We start from the raw sequence: 14,015 nt of genomic DNA on the forward strand, positions 1-14,015 counted from the left end.
GACAGAGGAATTGCCTAATGAAAGAATGTGTCTAGAGTTGTAGGCAAAACTCACATATCTCACTGGCTAGCAACTTAGCAGGTAAATTAAGTGGACGTTGCCCTGAGAAACTGGAACACCTATCTCTTGTCCCTCAGAAGGTTGTTCTGCCCTCCTCCTTCCTCACAACTCAAAGAATAGTTGAGCAACTACTTCTCCTTATAGCCACACTTCATTATCATGGGTACTCCTCACAGGGACTGAGATAGAGCCTCAGGGGCCATGTGTTCATCAGAGCTATCAAAAGGACTGTTTCTGTAAGAGTTTATGATACAATGAAATCATTCCATATTATGAATATGTATTTTTTATTTTTTGGGTGAAGAGTAACCTAGTAAAATAAAGGCTTAAACAGACTTTAATGCTGATTTCTCTATTTGAACTTAAAGCAAGCCACCAAAATTTTCTTTACACTTCAGAGAAAAAGTGTGCTCTTTTACAACTAATGTTATATTTCTTGAAAATAAGAACATTTAATGATCTAAAAAAATCTGTGAATCCTTGATGCTTTTGAGCCAAACAAAAATATTGGATGAAGTATCAGAGAGAGAGCTTCAAACACGAGTATGAGAATGCCAGGCATTGGGTGGTAATCCCAGCCTTTGGCTCTTTGGCAGAATTCCCAACAGTCATGTTGGCAGTTGTCGAACTGTCTTTGAGTCAGTCTGTCTGTGGATCCATTGCCAAAGCTCTGTCTGATCGACTCGGGCCTCCAAGTTTAACGTAAATTTTAATTCTAAAGGATTTCTGCTTTCTCCTGGGCTGTTGACTTCAACATTTGAGTATGACCTCTATTTATCCTTTGATAGATTTAAAAGATTTTATTTTCTTGTGTCTATATCCATTTTTTCTATAAAAATATGCAATTTTATATCATTTCTCCTATGCAAAATTTCATTAAGTGTCAGAAATATAATCCATCATTTCTCTGATACTTAAGATAGCATATATATATATTTTTTTTCTTTCTGGTAAGGCTCAGGAGTCTGACTATAAAATCAGAATTTCCAATTTTTACGTATTTTTCTATATAAATACCCATAATTATGAAATATCTATAAAATGAGTAAAGAATGAGGTTGCTGGTCAATGAGGTATATGAGTTTTGGTCTATAAACTTAAGGTAAGCTTATCAGTTCAGCATTAGGAATTCTTAGAAACATACAGAGTGGGGAAAACACTGCTAAAATAACTCTTTGAATTCTCTACTTATATGATTTATTTGGTTTTACTGAAGGGAGAAGTGAATATGTTATCTAAACCTATTGACCTTAGTAATTTTTCCCTAGTTAAATATGGTTGATCTTGCTATGAATCATCCACTCTTCTTGTTCCAGAATTCTGTACAATAAATCAATCAGTGTTATTAATGGAATCTGTGATTTTAATAGAGTACTTTTTATCTCAAAGGTATTATACATAATATACGAGTATAATGAAGCCAATTCTATAAGCTTTAAATTTATTCTCTCTAAGGATTAAGAGAAAAAAATAATAGCATAAGTATCTTAAAAAAAAAAACAAAAACCGTAAGTATTCCATTCCCCACTTGTACATTCAGAGTCTTACTAAGTAAAAACATTATCAAGATAATGGCCAAAAATGTAGGACCTTAAATTGGTACTTCTGAGACAGAAGAAATTGGTCAGGAGGAAGGAGTCATGTTTAAAAGGCTGTTGAGAGCAAGTTTGTAGAATGATATCTACAGGAAAGATAAAGCTGTATAGTATTAAGGGGCTTTCACATGGCTAATCCAGCAAGGTGATAATTTTAGTTACGGAGCAAGGAGACTGAATTAGGAATCGGGATATGGGGTCAAATCTTGACTCTGCCAACAGCTATCCCTGTGATTTGGGGAAATTCGTGCTTGCTGTCTTGGTCTTCCCAATAGGGATTGAATTAAATTATCTCTAATGACCCACTCAGCCAGAGCTCCTATGGCCATAAAGCACTGACTTACAATGATCTAATAAGGTCCAATCCAGGGGACACCTGGGTGGCTCAGTCAGTTAAGCATCCAACTCTTGATTTCGGCTCTGGTCATGATCTCATAGTTCATGAGTTCGAGCCCCACGTTGGGCTCTGCACTGACAGTACGGAGCCTGCTTGGGATTCTCTCTCCCTCCCTCTCTCACTGCCCCTCTTTCAAAATAAATAAACTTAAAAAAAATATTTTAAAGATCCAATCCAGTGCTATAGAAGTTCAAATAAAAAAAAAAAAAAGAATGCAACACAGCAAGCTTATATATAGCACAGATATCCACAAGTGGACAAACTTTTCAGTGTAGTAATGTCAATTATAAAGTAATATAGGAGGCCATTTACACTGAGGGGGAAGAAAAAGAGGGAAAGATGATGCTAGTACCCTGCCCATATCCTCTAAAAATCCAGACATCAGAGTGCTTAAATTTTTTCTATTTACTATTAACAATGAAACACTTAGAAATACTAGAATCATTCCCAGTTCAAGTAGATCAGAGTAAATATATAACCACACAAGTCTCTGTGAAGCGAACTAGTAGAAGGATGAGATTTGAGGCATGAAAGTATATTTTCCCATAGCCCAGCTCCTTGTGACAGTAGTGTTGAGTGTTGCTGACAGACTCAATAAAATAAAAATAAACAAGGAACTCTGAGCCCCCCAAGTTCATTGCCAGCTTCAGAAAAGCACTTTGTCCCAGTGCTCTCCCTAAATCCCAGTGGAGATTGCTCAACTGAGAATAGACTTTGAAACTAGAGGATGAGACACTGAGCTTTAATTGTTTTATATCAGATGTAGGCTTTACTGTGAAAAGATTTCTCATTTGAACAGACTGAAATAATAGGGCTGTAAACTGTAATAATAGGATCATACTCTTCACGGTTCCCAAGCACTTCGATGTGCTTATTAATTTGGTCCTTACAACAAGCTATGAGGTAGGCAAAGCAGGTTATCTTTCTTCATTCTTTTTCAGTGCAGACAGATTAAGGGTATGTGGCTTTCCCCAGGCTGAAAACTTGTAAGCTTTCAAGCTAGCTAGAATGGCTCCATGACCCTTGTATGTATCCATCCCCTCCTGAGATTCCCAGCATACCTTCTGCCTCCTCCAGGAAGCTATTCTCAGGCTCCAATAGGATATGTTTTCTGCTTTGTGTCCCTGTAAGCACCTTGTATTTTAGCTATTTGTTTATTTATTGCATCCATTATTCCTTCTTATGATCCGACTCATTTATTAGCATTTAGCTTTGTGTCCTGCAGTGGTTGGTATTAAGAAAATAATGGTAGGGATGCCTGGGTAGTTCAGTCAGTTAAGTGTCCGACTCTTGATTTAGGCTTAGTTCATGATCTCACAGTTTGTGACCCCTGAGTCAGGTTGGGCTCTGCGCTGACAGTGCAAAGCCTGCTCGGGATTCTCTCTCTTTCTCTGCCCTTCCTCACTCTCATGTACGTGCTTGCTCTCTCTCTCTCTCTCTCTCTCTCTCAAGATTAATAAATAAAATTTAAAAAAAGAGAGAATGGTAGAATTGAACTCTGACTCATTTGCTAAGCGTCTTCCTGTGTACCATACTGACTCGAATCTAGGCGAATCTCACTCAACTAGCATATTTCCGGAACCCATATCCACATTCCATGGAAGCCATCACCAACTGTATATTTGTCAGCTGCCATTTTTGTCAAGATGGTTAATGAACCCTACAACCTGAACATAAAGGGCATCTAGTTCCTGGATTTGCTGTGTGTCAGAATTGTTTGAAAACCTATTACCACCTTCATATGTTATGGAACAAAAAAGACGTAACAAAGAATCTAGTCAGTAACCTCACTTAGACTGTCATAATTTCAGAACTGCAAAGAACCTAGAGATCTAATCCAGCTCCTCTTTTGGTTGATGAACAAACTGAGGATCAAGGTGAAGTTAAGACAGTCATTTAATACAGCTTGTCAGTGGCAGAGCCAACAATTGAACCCAGGTCTTCCAACCACCTTTCCACACAAGAGCTACAGTTTTAAAAATAGTAGAATCCTATTTACTAATATTTGTCATAAATATTATTTAATTTGTAATAGACATTTAATTTGCATCTGTAATAAATGAAACTGCCATGTAAATAAGTGGACCTAGAACTTTTTGGAATTTTCTTAAATGTATACTATATAGAGACTAGATGTCAAATAGCTGTTTATAGCATCCTATACTCTGTTCACCATAAATACGGTTCCTATACTTGGCTCTTTTGACCATGATCCTAGTTCCTGTTTTCTTGTCTTTATCATATTAGAACCACTGAGCAGATTTCCAAAAACAATCCACTAAATGGAGTAGAGGGATAGAAGGAGGACAGTCTGAAAAATATGAAGTGATTAAAAAACATTGTTCTAACTAGTTGTTCAAATTCAAAAAAAAATTTAAAAACCCAATTAGAAACAAAAGTCATAGAAAATGTGAACATATTGTGTTCCTTAAATAACCAGATGTTCTCTCCTTCCTGAAGGCAGTAAGGGCTAGGAATAAAAGGTTTAAAACTATTGTTTTAAGTTAACTGTGAATTTTGCAAATCTGTTTTTACCCTTTAGCAAATAAAATTCTAATACGGAAACATAAGCAAAGTAATTTTCATTTTTCGGTGCTCTCTTATTTGTGTTGTGTGCTGAAGTGTTAACCTTATCACAAAGACTTATTACAAATGAAATACAGTACATGGATTAACATTTTAGATTATGCAGTAAGAATTTGACAGATACTGTTTGTTTTGAAGACTAGAATATTCCCCCAAAAATATTTCTGGTAAGTTTGCAAGCAACCCTTTTAGCAGTGACTGTTGTTGTTTATGGAAGAAAATTGCTAGAAAGAAGACAATTTAATTTCATAGTCATTCTTTTGTACACAGAAACATACTATAAAAATATAGTGTACAATGTTGTTATGCTTGGCCAATTCTGTTTTGGCTTTTATTTGGAGCTATATTAAATTTTGCCTTTTCAAATTATAAAAAGGCTATTCAGATTTCAGATTTTATGCAGCTAATAGGTTTTTACTCTTTTAATTCCAAAAATCCCCACTGTAGATGTAACTTTTTAAAAATACCAGATGACTTTGGTACAGTGTCATCTATCAGAATTGAAAAATGGTGAATGGGGGCGCCTGGGTGGCTCAGTCGGTTAAGCGGCCGACTTCGGCTCAGGTCATGATCTCGCGGTCTGTGAGTTCGAGCCCCGCGTCAGGCTCTGTGCTGACCGCTCAGAGCCTGGAGCCTGTTTCAGATTCTGTGTCTCCCTCTCTCTGACCCTCCCCCGTTCATGCTCTGTCTCTCTCTGTCTCAAAAATAAATAAACGTTTAAAAAAAAATTTACAAAAAAAAAAAAAAGAAAGAAAAATGGTGAATGGATCCAGGCCTCACTACCAGTCAAGTGACAATGTTGGAAAATGTGCATTACAGTAATGGCATTGTCATTTTTTTTTCCTCTGAGCAATAAAGAACCTAAAAACCACATATACTGACGCTTTCAAGAGAATGCACAGTATCTATTTATTTACTTTTCGTGATGTTCCCATCAGATGTTCTGTTCAGATTTTCCAGTATTAGGGGTTTTTTTTTTAATTTTTTTTAATGTTTATTTATTTTTGAGAGAGAGAGAGAGACAGAGTACAAGCAGGGAAGGGGCAGAGAGAGAGGGAGACACAGAATCTGAAGCAGGCTCCAGGCTCTGAGCTGTCAGCACAGAGCCCGAAGCAGGGCTTGAACTCACGAACAATGAGATCATGACCTGAGCTGAAGTCGGATGCTTAACCGACTGAGCCACCCAGGCTCCCCTCCAGTATTAGATTTTAATCTGATTTTCTGCTTCAGAAAGAATGCCACTTCTGTTTTCTTTATCCTTTTTTTCCCCTGAAAAGCTGGAGCATTTCTCTGAAAACTGCCATTCTTTGAGAATCATTTGTTTTTGTGTTTACTCTGTTAGTGCCCCCACCAACATGTTTTTTTCCTTTGTATCTGAGCGTGTAACTACATGTCATTCTTTTTTTATCATTAGATTACAACCAATTGGATGTTTATTATCATTAATATTTAGGAATTAGTGATTAATCTGGTATATTTTCACATTTAATCAGAAACACTTTTTCGACACAGACTAGCATTGAAAAGAACCTTAAATTTTACTTTTGAAGTAAGTTGGTGGCTATCAAAACTCTGTAAAGAAGTAATCTGAAAATCTTTATTAAACCAGTATTTGGAATGTGTTATTTATTGTGTTCAGACATTTCATAATGTAGAACTGGGTTTCTCAAAACTTGTTAAGGGTTGCCTAGGGGCCTCAGATAATTCTGAATTTGTTTTATAAAAATATTTTGAATTCATTAATTGATGCAACAAATCAGTCTATTGTGTGCTATCTAGAATTCAACAGGCATTGTTTAGATCCTGGTGAGATAGAGATAGATACAGATATTTAGATATAGATACAACATGTGGCCTTTATCATAATCATAATACACAAGTGAACAAGAAAGTACTCAACTTGGCACGTGTTATAAAGGATACAAATAGGGTATCATTTAAAAAATAAGAGAAGGAACAATCTGGGCTGAGTGAAGATTTAATTTATGTAGGTTCGTCAAAAGGCCCTCTCTGAGGAGAAACCATTTCAGGTGAGAACTAATGGAGGAGAAGGAATTAGCCAGACATAGAATATGGGGAAGAGCCTCCAGACAGGGGAACAGCAAACACACACTCCAGAGTGAAAAAGAGCTAAAACTGTTTACGGAACTGAAAGAAGACCAGTAGTTCTAGAGCCAGGAGCAGGGGCAGCATGCCTGAGACAATGGATGAGCTAGGGAAGGCTTGCATTGCTTTGTTCTTCTTGTGCAATTTTACACACTGATACATAGTAAAATCACTTTTAAGGTCACATTTTGCCACTCCCTAAAAGATTGCTGGATCTGTGGTGATTCTTCCTCATGTTTAAGATATCCTCTCATTATAAACTACTCTTACTCTCAGTCAGAAGTTCTAAGAACTCTCCTTGAATGAGTTCCTCAATTGGTAAAGCACATTCACTTATTGAGATCTCTGGACTGTCACATGGATCTGACCAGTAGGTCATTGTTTGATTTAGGAAGACCGGCCAGGACCCTGAACATTTATTACATTTATCTTTTAAAAAACTATCTTGGCTTCCTTTTGTAAACTACCAATCTCTGTCAGTTTTGCTTTCATTGCATCAGTATTATGCTCCACTGTATAGTGAGGAGGGAATCTGACGAGTCTTTCTCACCTACCAAAATGAGAGCTCTACTAGGTCAGGGATTAGATCTTCAACAGCACTAATGCGGTGGCAGCCACATGAGGGAGGCACAGAATCCAGGTTCCACTTACATCACAGCCTGCTGTATTTATAGGGCAACTCCTTTTCTTGAACTGTAGAAGGAAGAGGCTGGGTCATGTAATCTCAGGAGACCTTCTGGATCTATTTTAGCAAGATGCAATTCAATGGATACTTTTTTTAATTACTGTGGGCAGAGGATGAGACTTGGTCCACAGGATTAGGATATAGTCCCTTATAGATGTAAATGACTAATGGTTATGAAAGGTAACATGAGTGAGAGTATTGCATGAAAACAGCTAATTTGGATTTGTAGAGTCAGAGAGGCTTCCATTTGGAAGAGGTGTTCTAACTGGGCCTTGAAGAATTTTCTCGGGAGATGTTACTCCATCTTAAGAAAGCAGCATGAGCAAAGCTCCTGAGAATTGCTGGAGGAAGTTCCCAGGCTGGGCCTGGCAGTTCTACATCCAAAGTCACTCAGTGACTCAGGGATGCAATACTATATTAGCAGACACATTTCTAAAAGTCCATCAGATGTGACTTTTATTTGGCATTAATTTGTATAGTATTCCAACTTTTGTGTTATTATTCAGCATAAGTAAATGTTATATATTTAAATGAAAAGTCCTTGTGAAAAGAATTGTATCCCAATGATTTTTACTGGATTTATTGGCTATAAATAATCACCTGTAGGAACAATATTTACTCAGAATAGGCAAGTCTTTGTTTCAGTCTTTAAAGTCATTCTTGGGAAACTTAGTGATTTTTATTTTGGGTGGCTGAAGAGAGCTGTGAAGCTTTGTGGCAAAGATTCTGTGTTTTAGAGGAGAAGGTTTCTCTTCTGAAACAATGAATTGTGGTGGTGATTTACTTTTCCTCAGATAACTAAAGAAGAGACTTGAATCCATGGTTAATTCTGTTCTGATTAACAATAAAGAAACAAAATCTACAAACCATTCCCCTGATTTTTATTTGATATCTCACAAGGAAGGCAAGTCTAGGTTTTTGGCCGGGGGGTGGGGGGGGGATATTTATTTTAAATAGATTACTTAAGTTTTAACAACTATTAATCCTGTACGTGTATGTTTAGAAAGGCACTGTGAGGGCCCAAATGTAAAAGCATTAAAGTATTACAACATGTCACAGTGATATGTTTGTGATATGTCCCTGAGGTCAAGGAATGAAGTATCTGCCCCGCTTCACTGCTGGCTTGCCGTTTTACTCCGAGAGAAATCATTTAACCTTTTGCTGCCTTAGATTCAGGTTCATTAGTTGTTTTTTAAAAAGGGATAGGTGACTGATGAGGCTTTAATTAGCCTATAATCTCTAAAAGTCATTTGCAGCTCTGTGTTGTGAGAATCTAATCACTTACTCTTCTTATTGTATATGAAGTAGCTTATTCAAAAAGTAAAGACACTACTTTGAGTTGTGTCTGTGTTGTCTTACTGTTACAATTTGAAGAAACTCGAAGTTCTGGATCACAGAGTATGACAAAAAGATTATAAACTTAAAACTGACAAAACAACAACAAAAAAGAATTCTCTTTAATATAAGTAAATATGGCCACAATAAATATTTTATTTGCTCCTTAAGCATATTAGCTCTGTAAACATATTATTGCTATTTCAAAATATTAAATGTATTGATTTTATAGGAATAAAAGTGAATACACTCAAGTAGTAAATTGCATAACCATAATCAATTAATTTTGTGTTATTTAAATACTTTAGACAAGAAGTTATATCTGTTCCAAAAACAAAAACCACACAAAATCACAAAAGATTTTTTCACCGAGGATTTTTAAGTATATTTCATCATTTGTGTGATGACCATACTGGGAAATGGAAGGTAGGTTCGCGGAGGTACGGAAGTGGCAGTTGCACCCGGATGAGCCTGGAGCTCCCATCACGCGTGCAAGGCTGGCCCGCAGCTCTTCCAGGGGGCGCCAGTTTGGCTCTGTGGAGGTGGTTTCACGGTAGCATTTGATGTGTGAGTAGGGTCCTCATCTGCTGTTAATGACATCTTCCAGAGATCTTCATATGATCTTTATTTACTTGGTTGCTTTTCCTGGTTTCAAAGAGGAACTTCATAGTTTGATTTCTTCACATTGTTTCTTTCCTCCAAAATGTATTTTTATTCATTTAGCCAAAATTCACTGAGCTCTTGCCGGGTACCAATAGCATCTAAAATGTCTCAGAAATCTTGCTGGAGTCATGTAAAGAGGGATGAACAGGATTTGTGGCAACTGAAAGGAATATGCTCTTGGTTGATTCTCTCACCTCCTTTAAGTCTTTGCGAAGGTCCAGTCTTTTCAGCGGGACCTACCCTAATCACCCTGTGACTGCCCTGTCCCCACTTCCCACTACAACACTCCTGTTCCCCTTGCCCTGCCCTACTTTTCTTTTCCGTAGCAATTATCATCTTCTGTCATAGTAGATAATTTATTTATATATTACGTTATTTTTGATTTTCTGTCTTCCCTGCTAATCTATCAACTCCGTGACAGAAGTGTGTTTAGTCCGTTTTATGTTCTGTTACCCAAGTACCTACAATAACAGGTGGATGAATGATGAATGAATGGATGAAAGAGTAAATGAACGTATGGTGACTAATAACCCCCAACCAAACCCTCGAGCACTCCTGCCAGAGGAGAAATTACGCTCTTGATTGCAGTTCAGTTTAGCAAGTGCTTATTGCCTCCTGTGCCAGGTCCTGGGGATAGAATGAATTAGGGAGACCTGGTCCCCTCAGCACATAGCTTGCAATCTAATGCAGTGGATCTTAAACCGTGGTGGGCCAAAGAAGCACCTGCCAGATCTTGTTACAAATACAGACTCCCACTACACTACATTCTAGTGTAGATGGCTCTGCAATAGGATCCAGAAATCTGCATTTGTAACTGTTGCGAAACTGGTCAGCCATGGACAACACTTTAAGAAACAGACGCTAGATTGAGAAAAAAAGGACGCAACCTGAAAGCTATAACTTCCAGCTGTATTCAATTTTCAAAAACAAACAAACAAACAAACAAACAAAAACCTGGGGGGGTGGGTGCCTGGGTGGCTCAGTCAGTTAAGCGTCTGACTCTTGATTTCGACTCAGGTCCTGATCTTGCAGTCATGGGTTCAAACCCCACGTCGGGCTGTGTGCTGACAGTGCAGAGCCTGCTTGGGATTCTTTCTCTCTCCTTCTCTCTCTGCCCCTCCCCTGTTTGTGCTCCCTCTCTCTCTAAATAAATATTTCAAAAATATATTAAAAATGTTTTAAGTTAAAAAAGAAAACCAAAAACTGAACTTTACTTTTTAATGTACAAGTTAATATTGTTGGCTTCAGAGGCCTATGTGTCAGCCAGTCATGTATCACCTATGAGGTCTCCTAAAGGAAGAGGGGACTTATCCACACAAAGGCACTGACAGTGGCCTACTCTCCTCTCTCTTTGCTTCCACCACCTTATACCCCATTGCCATTTCCATATGCCCAATTAAGGCGATTTATGGGCTATGTTATCTTAAATAATGACATATTTACAATACCAAAGAGATGTCAGCGACCATGGACATCTCTTGTGGGTTCACTAGATATCCTCTGCTAATGTAGTTAAAAGAGTTGCCAAATGTAATTTCTTTTTGAAAAAAAAAGCAAAAAAAAAAAAAAATTGGCTTACCTCTGTTGTGACAAGCAGCTGTCTGTAATATGTTACCATGCAAATATTTTTGAAAAAATAAATATAATTGGTGTCTTCAAATTAAGATTCAAGGTAATGGTGACGTTTTAATAATGAAAGAAAATGGGAGCTTTTTCAAAGAAATTCATACTAGAACATTTTAAATTTGAATATTTGGAAATGTTTCATCCATTTGTGATGCTCTTGCCAAAGACAAATTAAGCATATCACTTATTTAAAACTCTCAAGGTACACTAAAAAGTTGTGGAAACAGAATTTTCTAACTTGGTTACTAACATCCTAAATGAAGAGATGAAGTCAGGTTTGAATCTGGTTTTTGAAATATAGAAATGTAACATCCTCCAACTAAATTTTAAGAAGAGCTGTGTGATGGCTAATTTTATGTCATCTTGACTGGGCTAAGGAATACCCAGATGGCTGTAAAACATTATTCCTGAGTGTCTCTGCAGTGGCAGTGTAGATGGGCATCATCCAGTCCCTTGAGAGCACAAATAGAACTAAAAGGTGGAGGAACGGCAGACTCCTGAGCTGGGACATCCATCTTCTCCTGCCCTAGGACAGCTGAGCTCCTGGTTCTTGGACCTTGAGATTCCAGGACTTCCCAGCATATCATTCCAGTCTTTCCCTGGCCTCCCCCCAACTCACCCACCTACACTTCCCTCTTTCCACCCCCACCCACCACGCCCCAGTTCTCAGACCTTGGAACTTGGACTGAATTATGTACCACTGGCTTTCTTGGTTCTCCAGCTTACAGATGGCAGACTTTAGCTTATCTCAGCCTCAACAATCATACAAGCCAATTCACATAACAAATCTCTTATATACCTATATATATCCTACTGGTTCTGTTTCTCTGGAGATCCCTAATACAAGCTGATTAATATTAAGGAAGATAGAAATTTATTATTTTAACAAAAATCTTGGCATAACTGATGAATTGCACAATGAATACCATACTTTAGCAAGGGAAGCCAATAGTATCTTTCCTCCATTCAGACCTATGTCTCTTTGTATGGTAGTTTTCTGGGATGTCATTGACAAAAGCTGTCAAAAGCATTTAACCAAGATTTTCAAAAAGAAGCATGTTCAATCACATCAATATATGCTAACCGAATATTTTTAGGAAGAGCAAAAGTTACCATTATAAGCAAACTATTAACGAAAAATTTAATGTATTTCATCTCTATCTCATTTAAAAATTCTATTGCGCATACATATCTTTTCTCATGTACATAATAGATTAATACAAGTGGTACATGCATATGGCTTATAATAAATAAATATGCACATATTGATAGTACAAGCACACACCCCCCCCCCATTTTAACTAGTAAAGGATTAATCAGAGTTGAAGGATCCCTGGTGTAGACCAGGAGTTCCTGAAAACTGATCCAGTTGATTCTTTTTTTTTTTTAATGTTTATTTATTTTTAAGAGAGAGGCAGAGAGAGAGAGAAACAGAATCCCAAGCAGTCTCCATGCTGCCAGCACAGACTCCAACTCAGGGATTGAACTCATGAACCTGAAGATTATGACCTGAGCCAAAATCAGGAGTCAGACACTCAACCAGTTGAGCCACCCAGGCACCCCTGATCCAGCCAATTCTAATGCTTTGCCAGGATGAGAGTCTTCAGGCTGACTCCCGGCCCACATACAATTTTGGAGTCTGCAAAGACACACCCATTAGCAGGGGCAGCTTGGGAAGACCCAGGCCTTACCCTTATTCATAGGAATGAGTTCTCCTGAACTCCTCTAATGAAACTGATGATTTAATATCTTCTGGACCATTGGCCTTTCACTGAGAAGTATACCTATTCCATCCCAGTCCTCTTGCTGTGTTCTTAGACTTAGACTCATTATGTACTTTCTGTAAGTGGTACTGATGACTACAAAGGCCTTTAAAACATTCAATTATAGGGATATGATGCATTTTGCAATTTCTTCAGAGGTAGTTGAGACTCTAGAGATCATATAATTATACTTTCATTTCCTCCCGAGGCTTGATGAAGGTGAGGCGAAATACCCAAAGTCATCCAGAATTCAGTGGCATAGCCAAGACTAGTCTCCAGCCTCCCACTCCCAATCTGGAGCTATCCGAAAGCTTCCTCCTTGGCCTTGCTCTCCCTGCAGACTCGTGGGACAGAACTTGCTCACTACTTCCGCTCTCACCGTTTCCCCCACTTCCTATGTGGTCACTGGGAAAATTAAGACGAGCTGTTTGGTCTTGTGTAGCAAACACAGAACAATGCATTTCACCTTGATTATCCTTCCAGGAATAGTTTTTTACTTTTGATTTCACATTTATTCATGGTCTGAATACTGAATTTGAAAGTTGGTCTGTTATTAATTCATTTGCAAAGTCTAGCCTCCACATTGCTGAAGTGAAGTGTACCCAGTGAAAGTGATGGGGAAAGTGTATAAAAATAATATTAATTGCATTTCTATAATGAAAATGATCTTTGAGTTATTTCCTTAACCATGTGGCTATAATGTCTACCACTTAGATGGAAGGCAATAAGATAAAAAATGAAAGTAAACCAGTTGAGAGAGCCAATTCAAAGGGTTAAGAGTGACAGTGTGAAATGCAGAAGAAAGGGGGAGAGAGAGAGAAAGCAAATGTATGAGTATATGAATATGAAGAAATAAGTAGCTGAAAAAAAGGAGGTGACCTTGGGCAATTTTCTTCTTGAGAACAAAATGTGTGCATACTACAATGCTCATTCACTTTCATTGTTATAGTGTGTTTAAGGTTGACCAGCTGCTATAACAAGTGAACCCATACGTTTCTGTGGCTTACCATAGTAGATGTTCTTAAGTTTCATACAAGTGACAATACATTGTAAGGCAGGGGTGGGAGTGTCTTAGTCACACAGTTCTTTTGGACTTCTACCAGCCCTGCTGTTTTCATCTTCAACCTTCCAGGGTTGCCCAGGACATTGACATCGCCAACAGGATGAGAAAAATAGCAGGGAAGATAGTCCTTGGGAGT

General features: G+C 37.9%; 1 protein-coding gene across 8 annotated transcripts in view; it reads left to right on the top strand.

Annotated features, from left to right (window-relative positions):
- Positions 1-14,015, top strand: part of TBC1D5 (TBC1 domain family member 5) — a 537,582-nt gene that overhangs the window by 419,086 nt on the left and 104,481 nt on the right. The gene's annotated exons all lie outside the window — the stretch shown is intronic.

The sequence above is a fragment of the Neofelis nebulosa genome, chromosome 5 (genome assembly GCF_028018385.1).
Source record: "Neofelis nebulosa isolate mNeoNeb1 chromosome 5, mNeoNeb1.pri, whole genome shotgun sequence".
NCBI lineage: Eukaryota > Metazoa > Chordata > Mammalia > Carnivora > Felidae > Neofelis > Neofelis nebulosa.